This window comes from Thalassophryne amazonica, chromosome 2 (genome assembly GCF_902500255.1).
Source record: "Thalassophryne amazonica chromosome 2, fThaAma1.1, whole genome shotgun sequence".
Classification (NCBI taxonomy): domain Eukaryota; kingdom Metazoa; phylum Chordata; class Actinopteri; order Batrachoidiformes; family Batrachoididae; genus Thalassophryne; species Thalassophryne amazonica.
The window spans coordinates 139,554,689-139,573,680 of record NC_047104.1 but is presented as its reverse complement, the minus strand read 5'-3'; the positions used below and the strand labels follow the sequence as shown (position 1 = coordinate 139,573,680).

At 43.7% G+C, this 18,992-nt stretch overlaps 1 protein-coding gene and 1 long non-coding RNA gene across 4 annotated transcripts in view; one reads left to right on the top strand and one right to left on the bottom strand.

Moving 5' to 3' along the window:
- The window catches only part of nhsb (Nance-Horan syndrome b (congenital cataracts and dental anomalies)), a 268,921-nt gene that overhangs the window by 122,097 nt on the left and 127,832 nt on the right, over positions 1–18,992 (bottom strand). The gene's annotated exons all lie outside the window — the stretch shown is intronic.
- On the top strand, positions 1,612–3,454 carry LOC117531525. The gene is made up of 2 exons (XR_004566642.1): positions 1,612–1,728; positions 3,273–3,454. It is a non-coding gene; the product is annotated as an uncharacterized LOC117531525 (long non-coding RNA).

Sequence of the window (18,992 nt, the reverse complement as noted above, 5' to 3'; positions counted from 1 at the left end):
TAAATTGTATTTTATAGATGATGGATGGATAAGAGAGGAAAAAAAAACAAAAATACTGAAAATACTGCTCAAACTGTGGAGCAGAGTGCGAGTGAGTCAATCAAAGAAAAGAGGAGTAAAAATAGGACTCAAATGAAACAAAAGAATCTTAAGAAGAATGTAACAAGTTGATGTGACAGTAGAACAAATTAGAGAGGAGAGAAAAAAATTAGAAGAGTGCACAATGATGGGATGATTAGCTCCTGAGTGACAGGTGAGTCTGATCACATGATAGGAGAGAGACAGCTGGCATGATGTCAGAGTGAAGACAGGAAACAAAACGAGACGTGTACACACACACACACACACCTACATTTAGCGATACGAGGTGTATGTTGTACTGATCACCTTTAGTCTAGGACCTAGCTGAGACATGTTTGCACATCACTGAGGAGGATAACTCAACTGTTCTAAACTAATATGACCCCAATGAACAACTTGGGATACAGTATGTGCCAAAATCTCTATCCGGGACAAACAGCACAAAAATGACCACGCCCTTTTTCATTCTGCATGTTACTTCAAATACAGCTGTATTTTCTAAACTGCAGCAGCTGTAGATTTTCCAATGTACTCAATATGTTCAGAATGACCAGTACATGTTTGGGAGGCTCATAGAAGAGTGTAAAATTTCTGTTTTGATATTTTAAGAGAAAATGGCTAAAATAAGTGGGCCAACTTATTACCATATCGAAAGAAAATGAACATTTTCCAAATATAATGAAATTTTATTTTCAGTCACACTGTTATCAATGGAATATTAATTTAAAGTGAAAAAAAGCAAAACAAAACTTGTTTCTTTAGCAGACAGCAGTATCTAGAGATCTTAATGTTCTAAAGATTATCAGGGAAATTTCTCAACAAACAGTAAGTAGCCCAGAAAGTTTAAGTTACTAAATATGTGGTGATTCCAGACTCTATGTAGGTCATTTGACCTAATGTTTTCTAGTGGTTTTCTTTTAAAATATCAAAATAGAAATTGTACACTTTTTTATGAGCCTCCCAAACATGCACTGGTCATTCTGAATATTTTGAATACCTTGGAAAATCTATAGCTGCTGCAGTTAAGAAAATACAGCTGTATTTGAAGTAATGCTCGGGACAAAAAAGGGCGTGGTCACTTTCAGGCAGTTCGTCCTGGATAGAGATTTTGGCACATATCCCAAGTTGTTCATTGGTGTCATATTAGTCAAGAACAGTTGAGTTATCCTCGTCTAAATGACGTCCATACATGTTTAAGATAGCTCCTAGACTACTTGGTTTTTGTGTTTGCATGTAGAGATCACTTAAGAAGAAATAATCCAACTGTAATTATAATTGACATATGAAATGTGCTATTGCACACCCCAAGCACCGCTTACTGGATCACTCATTGGCCAGTTTTATTAAACAAACCGCTGCCATATTGCCACTCCAATGTCCCGCTCCTGAACGCTCTTTTCTATGGATCTTTAATGAAGCGCATGCAACTTTATTCTTTGTAATTTTGTTTAAAAATGCCTTCATGTGCAGCTATAAACTGTGCAAATCACCAGTTCAAAGGCTGTGGATGAAGCCTTCATGTGCAGCTATAAACTGTGCAAATCACCAGTTCAAAGGCTGTGGATGAACATTTCACCTGTGAGTATGATTGAAATGAGAAGTAATGAACAATAATTTGATGAGTTCTCTCCCTTATTCCAGTATACAGTGGGGAGAATAAGTATCTGACCCCCTCTCAGTTTTGCAGGTTTTCCCATCTACAAAGAATGGAGAGGTCTGTAATTTTTATCGTAGGTACACTTCAACTGTGAGAGACAGAATCTAAAAAAAAAAAAAAGGTTGGTAGGGGATCTACCAAAAACCAAGATTTCTGGCTCTCACAGACCTGTTAATTTTTCTTTAAGAAGCCCTCTTATTCTGCACTCTTTACCTGTATTAATTGCTGCACAAGGCTGGGATGGACTACAGGACAACAGGCAAGCAGCTTGGTAGAAGACAACAACTGTTATGATTATTTATTAGAAAGTGGAAGAAACACAAGATCAATCAATCAATCAATCAATCAATCAATTTTTTTATATAGCGCCAAATCACAACAAACAGTTGCCCCAAGGCGCTTTATATTGTAAGGCAAGGCCATACAATAATTATGTAAAACCCCAACGGTCAAAATGACCCCCTGTGAGCAAGCACTTGGCTACAGTGGGAAGGAAAATCTCCCTTTTAACAGGAAGAAACCTCCAGCAGAACCAGGCTCAGGGAGGGGCAGTCTTCTGCTGGGACTGGTTGGGGCTGAGGGAGAGAACCAGGAAAAAGACATGCTGTGGAGGGGAGCAGAGATCGATCACTAATGATTAAATGCAGAGTGGTGCATCAAAAGCTCAGAACTACACAGGAGGACCTGGTCAATGACCTGAAGAGAGCTGGGACCACAGTCCCAAAGATTACATTAGTAACACATGATGCTGTCATGGTCTAAAATCCTGCAGGGCAGCAAGGTCCCCCTGCTCAAGCCAGTGCATGTCCAGGCCCGTTTGAAGTTCACCAGTGGCCAGCTGGATGATCCATAGGAGGCATGGGAGAAGGCCATGTGGTCAGATGAGACCAGAATAGAGCTTTTTTGAGTCAACTCCACTTACCATGTTTAGAGGATGAGAACAACCCCAAGAAAACCATCCCAACCGTGAAGCATGGGGGTGGAAACATCATACTCTGGGGGTGCTCTTCTGCAAATGGGACAGGACAACTGCACCGTATTGAAGGGAGGATGGGACCCCAAACACACAGCCAGGGCAACTAAGGAGGGGCCCCGTAAGAAGCATTTCAAGGTCCTGGAGTGGCCTGGCCAGTCTCCAGACCTGAACTCAATAGAAAATCTTTGGAGGGAGCTGAAACTCCAAACATGAGAGATTTGGAGAAGATCTGTCTGGTGGAGTGGACCAAAATCCCTGCTGCAGTGTGTGAAAACCTGGTGAAAAACTACAGGAAACGTTTGACCTCTGTAATTGCAAACAAAGGCTACTGTACCAAATATTAACATTGATTTTCACAGGTGTTCAAATACTTATTTTATGCAACAAAATGCAAATTAATTATTTAAAAATCATACAATGTGATTTTCTGGATTTTTTTTTAGATTCTGTCTCTCACAGTTGAAGTGTACCTAAGATAAAAATGACAGACCTCTTCATTCTTTGTAGGTGGGAAAACCTGCAAAACTGACAGGGGGTCAAATACTTTTCACTGTATAGGCAAATAATAATAATAAGTGGCTTATTAACTCAACATGTGTAGCCACCTGTTGTATTGTGTGTTGGACGCACTATTTTAAGACATTTATTAGGTCTACTTGTGCATAGTTTTGGCGCTTTAGGCGTTGTTGCTACAAGCTTTTTTACTGACGTTAGGCTGAAGCTCATAGAGCTGTGTATAATAATAGTTGTCATTGCAGGGAAAACTAACTCTCCTGCAGCTAGTTAAGTGGTGTTTTATTCTTTTAGTGCAACTATTTAAAAAAAAATACACTTTCTGTATTATCCATCATGACTTTTGTTATCCATGATATGGTACACACACACATATTTATATATATATATATATATATATATATATATATATATATATATATATATATATATATATATATATATATATATATATATATAAATAAAAGCTTGCTGATGATTCCACATCACTTGTATAAACTTTGATTAAAGAATGATAATTTTTAGAATTGAGTATTTGTCCCAGTGAGATATGAGTAATTGAGAATAAGGGAAGAAAGTGTCAAAGTAATAAAAGAAAGAAAGAAAATAAATTAAATAGCTAATCATGGCAGGCATGGATTAGGAGGGATCAATCTTACATTATCCAAAGAACAAAAATAAGTAAATGCGAGAATCAGCTCAGTTATTATTTGAAATTGTTGACGTTCTAATAAGCTGTCTATGTGCGGCCTGCATAAGTTGGGAGTGGGAAGATGGCCACCAGTTTGCTTCAGCAGATTATACGGAGTGTGCGGGCCAATGAGCGATCCAGTAACATATACAGATCATTGAGCTAAACATAGAGGAGTTTGTGTTGCTGGCAGACTATGATTTGAAGGAGCTAATTGACGCTGCTAATTCTTCTAACACACAAAAAAGAAAACAAATCCACCACACCGTAAGGCATTTGGAGGCATGAAGAGCTGTTAGGATGAAAAGCTAGACAACTTTTTCGCTGGCGTGAGGAAAGCAGACAGCAGTCTATACACAAAGTCAGTGGACGGCATCACGGAATACTGAGAACAATTTCCGACTCCTATTTAAAGTTCGTGTTGTACCATGACCTTCTTGCTGTGAGGCAACAGTGCTAACCACTTGAGAAACAAAGTCAAATAAATTAAATTATGGAATCATGAGGGAAATTAGAGACTTTCATTCTCAGAAAAAAAAGAATTATCCAGTGGAAGTTTTTATATTCATCTGGAACTGTAAAAACCAGATCAGTGTCAAAGGTTGCATCAAACACACACTTGTCACTATCTCTACAACAAGCAGAACAACAAAAGTGTCTGTATTTTTGATTAACTTAAACACTGTCAGACTGAATCCCAGCCACTCCTCAAGTCAGACATACTGCTGTGTGCAGTTGATCTCCATGTGTGTGTGAGTGACTCAATGAATGGGTTAATGTGAGGCATCACTATGACCACTCTCGGATACGAAGGCACAGTAGAAATGCAATCCCTTTACCTGTTGCCTATTTTCATAATTCATTTGCATGCCCAAACTTCAGAGAAAGGCTCCAACATTCCAAAATTAATCAGTTTCATATATTCTTTTTCTGCAGTTTGCGTACTAACAAGCAATAACCTCCGGTGCTGAAAAATTAAAGCGACGCCAAAGTGCCAAAGCCTGCAATTCCTCCAGTGACCACTTGAGGCAGGTTCCAAAAGCAAGTCCAACACAAACCCAAAACTCCAGCTCTCAAACATGAAGCTACCTGGAAGAGAAAAAATGTGTTGGGAAAGTGTAGTGACACGGACCCACAACAGGGGGCGCAAATGAACGGTCAATAGATGAGCCAAAATATAACAATTTAATGTTGTGAATGTGCACAACGAACATACAGACAATCTCAGAATATCATAACAGTCAATACACAAAGGTGATGTGTGGGCAGGCTCGAGGATAGAAGACGTCTGTCCTAAGAAGAGCCGGAACCACACGATTTCCGCCGCCCCAGAACCTGGTGAATACTGGAGCTGCCAAGTCGTCTTCTGGCGGCCCACACAACAGGACCCACCACGGGAAACAACGGGGGCTGATACCCCAAACACACCTCAAATGGGGAGAGGCCGGTGGCCGAAGACACCTGGCTGTTATGCGCATACTCGATCCAGGCCAGATGGTTACTCCAGGCCGTCGGGTGCGCGGATGTGACGCAACGGAGGGTCTGTTCCAGTTCCTGGTTGACCCGCTCTGCCTGTCCGTTCGTCTGTGGATGGTACCCGGACGAGAGGCTCACGGTGGCCCCCAGTTCCCTGCAGAAGCTCCTCCAGACGTGTGAGGAGAACTGGGGACCACGATCTGAGACGATGTCGGAGGGTATCCCATGCAGACGGACAACGTGGTGGACCAGGAGGTCTGCTGTCTCCTGGGCTGTTGGGAGCTTCGGGAGGGCCACGAAGTGGGCCGCCTTGGAGAAACGGTCCACTATCGTGAAGATGGTGGTGTTGCCCTGGGACGGCGGGAGGCCCGTGACGAAATCCAGGCCGATGTGGGACCAGGGGCGATGAGGCACCGGCAGCGGCTGGAGGAGTCCTTGGGCCTTTGTGTGTACTGCCTTGCCCCTGGCACAGGTGGTGCAGGCCTGGATATATTCCCGGACGTCTGCCTCCATAGACGCCCACCAGAAGCGCTGCCGGACAACTGCCACGGTCCTTCGCACCCCTGGATGACAGGAGAGCTTGGAACCATGACAGAAGTCCAAGACTGCAGCTCTGGCCTCTGGTGGGACGTACAGACGGTTCTTCGGACCTGTTCCTGGGTCCGGGCTCCGTGCCAGGGCCTCCCAGACGGTCTTCTCCACGTCCCAGTTGAGGGTGGCCACGATAGTGGACTCAGGCAGGATGGGCTCCGGTGGATCCGACAGTGCAGTTTTGACCTCCTCTTCGTGTACCCGGGACAAGGCATCCGACCTCTGGTTCTTGGTCCCGGGGCGATAGGTGATCCGGAAGTCAAAACGCCCGAAGAACAGTGACCAGCGGGTTTGCCTGGGGTTCAGCCGCTTGGCGGTTCTGATATACTCCAGGTTCCGATGGTCAGTGAAAACCGTGAATGGCACAGACGCTCCCTCCAACAGGTGTCTCCACTCCTCAAGAGCCTCTTTCACCGCAAGGAGTTCTCGATTGCCGACATCATAGTTCCGTTCAGCCGGGGTCAAACTGTGTGAAAAGTAGGCACACGGGTGAAGTACCTTATCGGTCTCTCCGCTCTGGGACAGCACGGCTCCTATCCCTGAGTCAGAGGCGTCCACTTCAACCATGAACTGGCGGCTAGGGTCGGGCTGCACCAAAACTGGTGCAGTAGAAAACCGTCGTTTCAACTCCTTGAACGCGGCTTCGCACCGATCCGACCAGGTGAAGGGGACTTTTGGAGAGGTCAGGGCTGTCTGCGGGCTAACTACCTGACTGTAGCCCTTAATGAACCTCCTATAGAAATTAGCGAAGCCGAGGAACTGTTGCAGCTTCCTACGGCTTGTTGGTTGGGGCCAATCTCTCACCGCCGCAACCTTGGCCGGATCAGGGGCGACGGAGTTAGAGGAGATGATAAACCCCAGGAAGGACAAAGACGTGCGGTGAAACTCGCACTTCTCGCCCTTCACAAACAGTCGGTTCTCTAACAATCGCTGCAGGACCTGACGTATATGCTGGACATGGGTCTCAGGATCCGGAGAAAAGATGAGAATATCATCCAGATATACAAAGACGAATCGGTGCAGGAAGTCCCGCAAGACGTCGTTAACCAAGGCTTGGAACGTCGCGGGGGCGTTGGTGAGGCCGAACGGCATGACCAGGTACTCAAAGTGACCTAATGGGGTGTTAAATGCCGTCTTCCATTCATCTCCCTTCCGGATCCGAACCAGGTGATACGCATTTCTAAGATCCAGCTTAGTAAAGATTTTGGCTCCATGCAGGGGGGTGAACACGGAATCTAACAATGGCAACGGGTATCGATTGCGAACCGTAATCTCATTCAGCCCCCGTAATCAATACATGGACGAAGTCCGCCATCTTTCTTGCCCACAAAAAAGAAACCTGCCCCCATCGGGGAGGTGGAGTTCCGGATCAGCCCGGCAGCTAATGAGTCCCGGATGTAGGTCTCCATTGATTCGCGCTCAGGTCGTGAGAGGTTGTACAGCCTGCTGGACGGGAACTCAGCGCCTGGAACCAAATCAATGGCACAATCGTACGGATGGTGCGGGGGAAGGGTGAGTGCCAGATCCTTACTGAAGACGTCAGCAAGATCGTGGTACTCAACCGGCACTGCCGTCAGATTGGGAGGGACTTTGACCTCCTCCTTAGCCTGTGAACTGGGAGGAACCGAGGATCCTAAACACCCCCGGTGGCAGGTTTCACTCCACTGAACCACCACCCCAGACGGCCAATCAATCCGGGGATTGTGCTTCAACATCCATGGGATGCCCAAAATCACGCGGGAGGTAGAAGGAGTTACAAAAAACTCAATCTCCTCCCGGTGGTTTCCAGACACCACCAGAGTTACTGGTTGTGTCTTGTGTGTGAGTAAAGGGAGGAGGGTGCCATCTAGTGCCCGCACCTGCAACGGCGAAGGAAGTGCCACCAGAGGGAGCTCTACCTCCCTTGCCCATCTGCTGTCTAGCAGATTCCCTTCTGACCCCGTGTCCACCAGTGCTCGGGCTTGAAGGGTTAAATCCCCGCTCAGGATTGTGACTGGGAGTCGTGTGGCAATTTGTGTGTGTCTCACTTGAATGTTTTGACCCCCCCTTAGCCCAGTCTCTAAGGGCGAGTGTTGTCGTTTTGGCCGTTTGGGGCAGTTTCTCTGTGTGTGCTCAGTTGAGCTGCAGAGAAAACACTCTCCACGGATCAGCCTCCCCATTTTGGCCCTGTGCGTTTCCCTAACAACGTCAGCAGGGGGAGCTGTTGCCCCACAAAGCGCTGCGGCTGTGGAGCGTGGGGAGGGCGGCCCCTTTTCGAACCCGGAAGGGAGAGGGGCGGCGCGTATCCGGTCACGTTCCTTCGCCTCGCTCCCCGACGGCGTTCCTCCAACCGATTGTCTAACCGTATAACGAGATCGATAAGCCCATCTAAATCCCGCGGTTCCTCCTTAGCTACCAGCTGCTCCTTCAGAACCAACGACAGTCCGTTTATGAAGGCGGCGCGGAGCGCAACGTTATTCCAGCCGGACCTCGCAGCCGCGATGCGGAAGTTGACTGCATAAGCGGCTGCGCTCTCACGTCCCTGTCTCATTGACAGCAGCACGGTTGAAGCGGTCTCTCCTCTGTTAGGGTGATCAAACACTGTTCTGAACTCCCCCACAAACCCAGTGTATGCTGATAACAACCGTGAGTTCTGTTCCCAGAGCGCCGTAGCCCAGGCGTGTGCTTTACCCCGAAGCAGAGCAATCACATAAGCTATTTTACTAGCATCTGACGCGTACATGACGGGACGTTGTGCGAAGACGAGCGAACACTGCATAAGAAAATCCGCGCACGTATCCACACAACCTCCGTACGGCTCAGGAGGGCTTATGTATGCTTCAGGGGATGGTGGGAGGGGTTGTTGAACCACCACTGGAACGTTTATATCCTGCACAGGGTCAGCAGGAGGACGAGCTGCAGCAGCGCCCTGAGCGCTCGCCGCCATCTGTGCGGAGAGAGCCTCCACCCTGCGGTTCAGGAGGATGTTTTGCTCAGTCATTTGATCCAACCGAGCCGTAAAGGCGGTGAGAATGTGCTGCAGCTCACCAATCACGTCTCCTGCAGATGCCTGCGCTCCCTGCTCTCTCATTGGTCGTTCAACAGCCGGGTGACGCCCCTCGGAGTCCATGACGCTGGCCGAGATATCCTGTTGGGAAAGTGTAGTGACACGGACCCACAACAGGGGGCGCAAATGAACGGTCAATAGATGAGCCAAAATATAACAATTTAATGTTGTGAATGTGCACAACGAACATACAGACAATCTCAGAATATCATAACAGTCAATACACAAAGGTGATGTGTGGGCAGGCTCGAGGATAGAAGACGTCTGTCCTAAGAAGAGCCGGAACCACACGATTTCCGCCGCCCCAGAACCTGGTGAATACTGGAGCCGCCAAGTCCCGAATTCCCAGGTGATCACCGTCCCGACTGTCGGATCTGGTACTGCTGGCGAAGAACAAAGACAGTCAAGTGTGGGTGTGTGTACACCCAGTAACAACAACGGTGGGAATGCCACCTCCACCTCTCACTCAATAACTTGCAGAGTACTGTGGATTCCTCAGGGGAAAAGAGTGCCTTCAGCGCTCTCACAGCTTCCACCGACGGAGGAACTGGTACTCCTGCAAACACTCACAATATACAAATATTACAATTACAAAACGGCTGAGGATATTACCTCCAATGAAGTATGATATCTCGGCAACGAGGTGGAGATGACGTCTGGTCTTTATGGAGTGAGATGATGTTGAGTAGATGGGTGACAGCTGTCAAGAGGTAATGAGCGACAGCTGTCACCCCCGGCTGTGTCCATGGCGGCAGCGCCCTCTCGTGCCTGAAGCCCGCACTTCCTGCAGGGCGCCCTCTGGTGGTGGGCCAGCAGTACCTCCTCTTCTGGCGGCCCACACAACAAAATGTGCAGTTCCTGGACTGGCTACTTGAGATTAGCTCCTAAAGCGAGCATGGGATGACCAAATTTCAGGATTTTTCCAGAATTCAGTTTTGTTTTGTTTTTTTTAGGATGAGCTGGGAGAAGTATTCCTGACTTTTTTCAAACATCTGCTTGGCTGCCAAAAGAAGGCTTAAAAAAATGGGCCTAATTTAGCGTAAAAACCTAGAAGCTCCTACAGCAAGCCCCAGACCCTCAGCCAACTTTCAGAATGGTTCTCATGCCTGCAACATGGTGACACAGCAGTTTTTGAGTTTTGAAATGACTCTTCTGGGTCTTTTCAGAAAACCTATGAGTGATGTCACAGTACATGTAGAGTCTATGGTCAAACCCCATAGAACCCTATGTTTAAAATCTCTAAATTTACAGCAGAAATAAACATGTTTTGACAAAAAGCATTTTAGTTTGCATTCTTGTCATGTTCAGTAACATTAATTAGATGGTTAGCTAAATGAATTTTTTTTTTTCCAAGTGAAAATATGACAACCAAAGCATCTATAAATGGAACCCAAACGGAAAAAAAGCAACTTCTGAGGTCTGAATGTCACATGACTCAACTGGACAATACTGCTGTCCAGGCAGGAAAACAATGTGTAAACTGTCTGACAAGTTACTCCAGTCGTTTCTCCTTTTTACCCTTCATTGTGATTGTGACGGGACCCAAAACAATTGCAGTTGGCCTATAGAGGGCGCTGCACACACAGTATCAGGTCAGAGCTGCTGTGTGTGTCGAGTTTTACATGCAAACTAGATGCAAGGTTTTATGTCAATATATGGCTTATATCATTTTGACTGGCACTGTTTCTGGTTATTATCCTGGTTATTTGTGGGTAAATCACAGACTTTGCCTGTCACGTTTTGCACATTTCGTTACTATTTGAACTTTTAATTTGAACCTTTCAGCCCAGTAAATACAATTATCACCCATGCTGATACAGGCAGTATTTTTCCAAAATATAAAACTAAAATGTTGCTTATTTTTATTTTAATTTATTGCAATTCTCTTTGGATCATTTTATTCCAATGTCTTTCTTAAACAAGAGCAATCAGAGATTCCCATACATGTCAACTTATACGGATTGTCTGTAAATTATACGGATTTTTCCGAGTTTCAGAGTCATACGGACGTACAAATAAAGTCTTACGGATATTCAGGGTTTGATCTGCAGCAGGTCTGTAATCAACCGTTTCTGCAGTGCGACTCCACTTTGAAGCGTGAGTCAATGAAGCAATGCTTCAATCCACTAGTTCTTTGGTTCTTTGATTCACTGCTCTTCAGAAACGGTAAGTCCGCTTCTTAACTCCCCTCGAAGCCATTAAAATACCGTCAATCACTTTCGTGTGGATTAAAGTTACTAACGGACTCTTGTCTTGTTGCAGTCAAGAAACGAGAATCGTCCTCCGTTCCGTTTGCACAGCTCCAAACACTGCGCGGCTCTCTGCCGAGACAGAGTCCGCTCGAAAATAATAACTTCAAAATGAATCGGCGCTTTAAATAAAATGCCGCTTTACAACCGTTGTAAAAGAGACAAGAAACTACAATCGACTAAAATGCTTTTTCCTCCCAAAATGAAACGTGCTGTATTCTTTATGAATTAAAGACATTCATGCCAATAATGTCTGAAAGGACATTTCTATTTATGTCCAGAGATCAAGGATCCACCATGTAGAGTTTATTATGTCCAGAGTTTAAGGATCCAGTGACCAAGTTCATATTTATTTACTTTAAGACTCAATAAAATGTTGTTCAATTTCAATTCAACTTCAATTTAATCGGCTTATAAAGCACCAAAATAATTAAAATAAATAAATTAAAATAAATTAAACTAAATAAATAAAAATTAAATAATTCAAATACATAATTAAAAACAGAAGTAAAAGAATAAAACAGATAAAAAAAATAAAAACTATTCATAAGAAAGAGAATAAAAATAGGCTTTAAATCTTGACTTAAAAATGTCCACGGACTCTGACTGTCTCACGGTCGCAGGAAGACCGTTCCACAGAGCGGTGCACAATAAGAAAAAGCTCTTTGACAAGCTAACATGGAAAACCTGTAAAACCTACTTTTAGTACACAAAAAATTCACAAGAGGTATCGATAAGGGAATCGATAAGGAATCGGATCGATAAGCGGAATCGATAACGGTATCGATATCGATAAAATCTTATTGATACCCATCCCTAATAAACACAGAGGCGAAGTCGAGAATCATCGACATGCCAGTCTACATTTTCGATACACTTGATGAAGTTCTGAGGTATGTTTTATTTTGCTTATTATATTCGATTTATTTTTCATTTTATTAATGTATTCCATTAGTGACACACAGTTCTTGTTTCTGTAAAAAATAACAAAATTTGACACATTCAGTTCTATAAAATTCAGCTTGACGCATAAATACTAGCTCTCTATTGTTTGAAATTCAACTGTGGAGGAAAAACTAATGATCCTGACGTTAATGTCATAGTGGCAACTCATAATATGTGGACAAAAACCCAGTTATGTGATACCGTTATGCAGTTGTGTGTACTGTAATAAAACTGATTTTGGTGTGATTTGGAGGTTATAAGGATTTTGTGTTGATTTTATGCATTTTCTCACTTGGTTATAAAGGTGGACCCTCAAAGGGGTTGACATGTATGGATTCCATCCTGACATCGGCCAGTCTGGATCCAGATCATTTGATGAGAATCTGTGAATTGGATTTGATGTAATCCTTCAAAGCCTATATGAAGGGAAATCTTGATCCAGAATCCACATCCATATCAAATCGAATCAAATCAAAATTTTATTTATATAGCGCCAAATCACAACAACAGTTGCCCCAAGGCGCTTTATATTGCAAGGCAAAAGCCATACAATAATTACAGAAAAACCCCAACGGTCAAAAAGACCCCTTATGAGCAAGCACTTGGCGACAGTGGGAAGGAAAAACTCCCTTTTAACAGGAAGAAACCTCCAGCAGAACCAGGCTCAGGGAGGGGCAGTCTTCTGCTGGGACTGGTTGGGGCTGAGGGAGAGAACCAGGAAAAAGATGCTGTGGAAGAGAGCAGAGATCAATCACTAATGATTAGATGCAGAGTGGTGCATACAGAGCAAAAAGAGAAAGAAACACTCAGTGCATCATGGGAAACCCCCCAGCAGTCTAAGTCTATAGCAGCATAACTAAGGGATGGTTCAGGGTCACCTGATCCAGCCCTAACTATAAGCTTTAGCAAAAAGGAAAGTTTTAAGCCTAATCTTAAAAGTAGAGAGGGTGTCTGTCTCCCTGATCCGAATTGGGGTCTGGTTCCACAGGAGAGGAGCCTGAAAGCTGAAGGCTCTGCCTCCCATTCTACTCTTAAAAACCCTAGGAACTACAAGTAAGCCTGCAGTCTGAGAGCGAAGCACTCTATTGGGGTGATATGGTACTAAGACGTCCCTGAGATAAGATGGGACCTGATTATTCAAAACCTTAAAGTAAGAAGAAGAATTTTAAATTCTATTCTAGAATTAACAGGAAGCCAATGAAGAGAGGCCAGTATGGGTGAAATGTGCTCTCTCCTTCTAACTGACAGAACAATCGGAGAGAAAGAGTCTAACCAAATACCAGCATTACTGAAAGCAGCCAAAGATAACGATATGTCTATGAGATGATTATGAGTAATTTTTTCTCTAATAGTTAAAATTTTATTAGCAAAGAAAGTCATGAAGTCATTACTAGTTAAAGTTAAAGGAATACTCAGCTCAATAGAGCTCTGACTCTTTGTCAGCCTGGCTACAGTGCTGAAAAGAAACCTGGGGTTGTTCTTATTTTCTTCAATTAGTGATGAGTAGTAAGATGTCCTAGCTTTACGGAGGGCTTTTTTATAGAGCAACAGACTCTTTTTCCAGGCTAAGTGAAGATCTTCTAAATTAGTGAGACGCCATTTCCTCTCCAACTTACGGGTTATCTGCTTTAAGCTGCGAGTGTGTGAGTTATACCACGGAGTCAGGCACTTCTGATTTAAAGCTCTCTTTTTCAGAGGAGCTACAGCATACAAAGTTGTGCTCATTGAGGATGTAAAACTAGTGACGAGATAATCTATCTCACTCATGGAGTTTAGGTAGCTACTCTGCACTGTGTTGGTATATGGCATTGGAGAACATAACAAAGAAGGAATCATATCCTTAAACCTAGTTACAGCACTTTCCGAAAGACTTCTCCTGTAATGAAACTTATTCCCCACTGCTGGGTAGTCCACTAAAGTAAATGTAAATGTTATTAAGAAATGATCAGACAGAAGGGGGTTTTTAGGGAATACTGTTAAGTCTTCAATTTCCATACCTTAAGTCAAAACAAGATCTAAAGTATGATTAAAGTGGTGGGTGGACTCATTTACATTTTGAGCAATGCCACCTGAGTCTAATAATAGATTAAATGCAGTGTTGAGGCTGTCATTCTCAGCATCTGTGTGGATGTTAAAATCGGCCACTATAATGATTTTATCTGAGCTAAGCACTAAGTCAGACAAAAGGTCTAAAAATTCACAGAGAAACTCACAGTAACGACCAGGAGGACGATAGATAACAACAAATAAAACTGGTTTTTGGGACTTCCAATTTGGATGGACAAGACTAAGAGTCAAGCTTTCAAATGAATTTAAGCTCTGTCTGGGTTTTTGATTAATAAATAAGCTGGAGTGGAAGATTGCTGCTAATCCTCCCGCTCGGCCTGTGCTACGAGCATTCTGACAGTTAGTGTGACTCGGGGGTGTTGACTCATTTACAACCCCTGGCAAAAATTATGGAATCACCGGCCTCGGAGGATGTTCATTCAGTTGTTTAATTTTGTAGAAAAAAAGCAGATCACAGACATGACACAAAACTAGTCATTTGAAATGGCAACTTTCTGGCTTTAAGAAACACTATAAGAAATCAAGAAAAAAAATTGTGGCAGTCAGTAACGGTTACTTTTTAGACCAAGCTGAGGAATCACTCAATTCTGAGGAAAAAATTATGGAATCATGAAAAACAAAAGAACGCTCCAACACAGGGGTAGGCAACCTGTTCCAGAAAGAGCCATGAGGGTGCAGGTTTTCTTTGCAGCCACTGACTCCACCAGGTGATTTTACTGATTAATATCACTTTGAGCAGATGGAATCAGTTAATCAGTGAAATCACCTGTTGGAGTCAGTGGCTGCAAAGAAAACCTGCACCCTCATGGCTCTTTCTGGAAGAGGTTGCCTACCCCTGCTCCAACACTTCACTAGTATTTTGTTGCACCACCTCTGGCTTTTATAACAGCTTGCAGTCTCTGAGGCATGGACTTAATGAGTGACAAATAGTACTCTTCATCAATCTGGCTCCAACTTTCTCTGATTGCTGTTGTCAGATCAGCTTTGCAGGTTGGAGCCTTGTCATGGACCATTTTCTTCAACTTCCACCAAAGATTTTCAATTGGATTAAGATCCGGACTATTTGCAGGCCATGACATTGACTCTGTGTGTCTTTTTGCAAGGAATGTTTTCACAGTTTTTGCTCTATGGCAAGATGCATTATCATCTTGAAAAATGATTTCTTCATCCCCAAACATCCTTTCAATTGATGGGATAAGAAAAGTGTCCAAAATATCAACGTAAACTTGTGCATTTATTGATGATGTAATGACAGCCATCTCCCCAGTGCCTTTACCTGACATGCAGCACCATATCATCAATGACTGTGGAAATTTACATGTTCTCTTCAGGCAGTCATCTTTATAAATCTCATTGGAACGGCACCAAACAAAAGTTCCAGCATCATCACCTTGCCCAATGCAGATTCGAGATTCATCGCTGAATATGACTTTCATCCAGTCATCCACAGTCCACGATTGCTTTTCCTTAGCCCATTGTAACCTTGTTTTTTTCTGTTTAGGTGTTAGTGATGGCTTTCGTTTAGCTTTTCTGTATGTAAATCCCATTTCCTTTAGGCGGTTTCTTACAGTTCGGTCACAGACGTTGACTCCAGTTTCCTCCCATTCGTTCCTCATTTGTTTTGTTGTGCATTTTCGATTTTTGAGACATATTGCTTTAAGTTTTCTGTCTTGACGCTTTGATGTCTTCCTTGGTCTACCAGTATGTTTGCCTTTAACAACCTTCCCATGTTGTTTGTATTTGGTCCAGAGTTTAGACACAGCTGAGTGTGAACAACCAACATCTTTTGCAACACTGCGTGATGATTTACCCTCTTTTAAGAGTTTGATAATCCTCTCCTTTGTTTCAATTGACATCTCTCATGTTGGAGCCATGATTCATGTCTGTCCACTTGGTGCAACAGCTCTCCAAGGTGTGATCACTCCTTTTTAGATGCAGACTAACGAGCAGATCTGATTTGATGCAGGTGTTAGTTTTGGAGATGAAAATTTACAGGGTGATTTCATAATTTATTCCTCAGAATTGAGTGAGTCCATATTTTTTTTCCCTCTGCTTGGTCTAAAAAAGTAACCGTTACCAACTGCCACAATTTTTTTTCCTGATTTCTTATAGTGTTTCTTAAAGCCAGAAAGTTGCCATTTGAAATGACTTTAGTTTTGTGTCATGTCTGTGATCTGCTTTTTTTCTACAAAATTAAACAACTGAATGAACATCCTCCGAGGCTGGTGATTCCATAATTATTGCGAGGGTTGTAAACTAACATATTCATCCTGCTGTAACCAGGTTTCTGTAAGGCAGAATAAATCAATATGTTGATCAATTATTATATCATTTACTAACAGGGACTTAGAAGAGAGAGACCTAATGTTTAATAAACCATATTTAATTGTTTTAGTCTGTGGTGCAGTTGAAGGTGCTATATTATTTTTTCTTTTTGAATTTTTATGCTTAAATAGATTTTTACTGGTTGTTGGTGGTCTGGGAGCAGGCACCGTCTCTATGGGGATGGAGTACTGGGGGGATGGCAGGGGGAGAGAAGCTGCAGAGAGGTGTGTAAGACTACAACTCTGCTTCCTGGTTCCAACCCTGGATAGTCACGGTTTGGAGGGTTTAATAAAATTGGCCAGATTTCTAGAAATGAGAGCTGCTCCATCCAAAGTGGGATGGATGCCGTCTCTCCTAACAAGACCAGGTTTTCCCCAGAAGCTTTGGCAATTATCTATGAAGCCCACCTCATTTTTTGGACACCACTCAGACAGCCAGCAATTCAGGGAGAACATGCGGCTAAACATGTCACTCCCGGTCCGATTGGGGAGGGGCCCAAAGAAAACTACAGAGTCCGACATTGGTTTTGCAAAGTTACACACCGATTCAATGTTAATTTTAGTGACCTCCGATTGGCGTAACCGGGTGTCATTACTGCCGACGTGAATTACAGTCTTACCAAATTTTCGCTTAGCCTTAGCCAGCAGTTTCAAATTTCCTTCAATGTCGTCTGCTCTGGCCCCCGGAAGACAATTGACTATGGTTGCTGGTGTCGCTAACTTCACATTTCTCAAAACAGAGTCGCCAATAACCAGAGTTTGTTCCTCGGCGGGTGTGTCACCGAGTGGGGAAAAACGGTTAGAGATGTGAACGGGTTGGCGGTGTACACGGGGCTTCTGTTTAGGACTACGCTTCTTCCTCACAGTCACCCAGTCGGCCTGCTTTCCTGGCTGCTCTAGATCTGCTGGGGGACAGCTAATGGCGGTTAAGCTACCTTGGTCCGCACCAACTACAGGGGCCTGGCTAGCTGTAGGATTTTCCAAGGTGCGGAGCCGAGTCTCCAATTCGCCCAGCCTGGCCTCCAAAACTACGAATAAGCTACACTTATTACAAGTACCATTACTGCTAAAGGAGGCCGAGGAATAACTAAACATTTCACCCCCAGAGCAGAGAAGTGCGGGAGAGACAGGAGAAGCCACCATGCTAATCCGGCTAAGAGCTAGTAGCTACGCTAAGCTGGCGGATTCCTAAAAATACACAAAGTGAATAATGTGTAAACAATTTAGAGGTGATTCAGCAGAGGGAGTGCTTTAGTTAAGGCACGTGAAGATTACACTGTGAAACAAATTGTTATCTAGTTATCTAGATCAATCTAACTACGCAGATTAAACAGCTAACAGATACAGCAAAACACCGCTGTGCTCCGGAACAGGAAGTGATACAATACCGCAGTGAGAGCCAACCACCAGTGACCCACATGCGAGGGGTTTTAATGGTCAAATGGTCATATCTGGATCACCTCTAAAATTCAGTGGAGTCTTCCATCCCCTAATATCTATCTGTGGTCCAAATTTGGTCAGAATCCATGAAGTAGTTTTGACGTAATCCTTCAAAGCCTATATAAAGTAAAATCTTCATCCAGAATCCAGATCTGGATCACCTCCAAAATGTAATGGAGTCTTCCAATGCCTAATATGTATCTGTATTGAAAATTTCATCAAAATCTGTGCAGTAGTTTTGCCTTAATCCTGCTAACAGTAATCCTTGAAAGCCTATATAAAGTGAAACTTGATCCAGAATCTGGAGCCGGCTCGCCTCCAAAATTTAAGGGAGTCTTCCATAGTCTAATATGTATTGATGGTGAAAATTTTGCAAAAATCTGTGCAGTAGTTTTGACCTAATCCTGCTAACAGACAGACAAATAAAGAAATAAATGCAGGCGATTTTATTACGTCCTTGCAAATATTCCAGACCTTCTTAGAATAAGTTTTCTTTACATATTCCTGCAACCATTTAATTTCCAGTTCATAACACAGCATAATCACAGCACTGCAGTGTGAACAAAGTCCATTTTATTGCACCAGTGTGGGTTCTGTTGTGGGCACATGAAACTCACACAGGCCCAGTCTGGTGGACCGTCTGACCCATTTTTGGAGGTAGATGCTCAGATGGGTACTTCTCTATGTACAATTACTTCTGCTCTTTCTGCTGATATGGTGGGCTTCAGGTTTTGGAGGCTTATGCGACATCATCTGTCATTGCTCGGCTTCAATGTAAATCTGGTAACGTGTCCAAAATGGGGAGGTGGCGGCTTAAAGGTGTTAAAATGCCTTTGAACAAAGCCCCTCATTCCCGCGTTGACCCCGATGTGTAGTTGAGCACCTTGCATGGCGGCACCCTGATAATGGTGTGTGAGTGGGTGAATGTGAGTCATC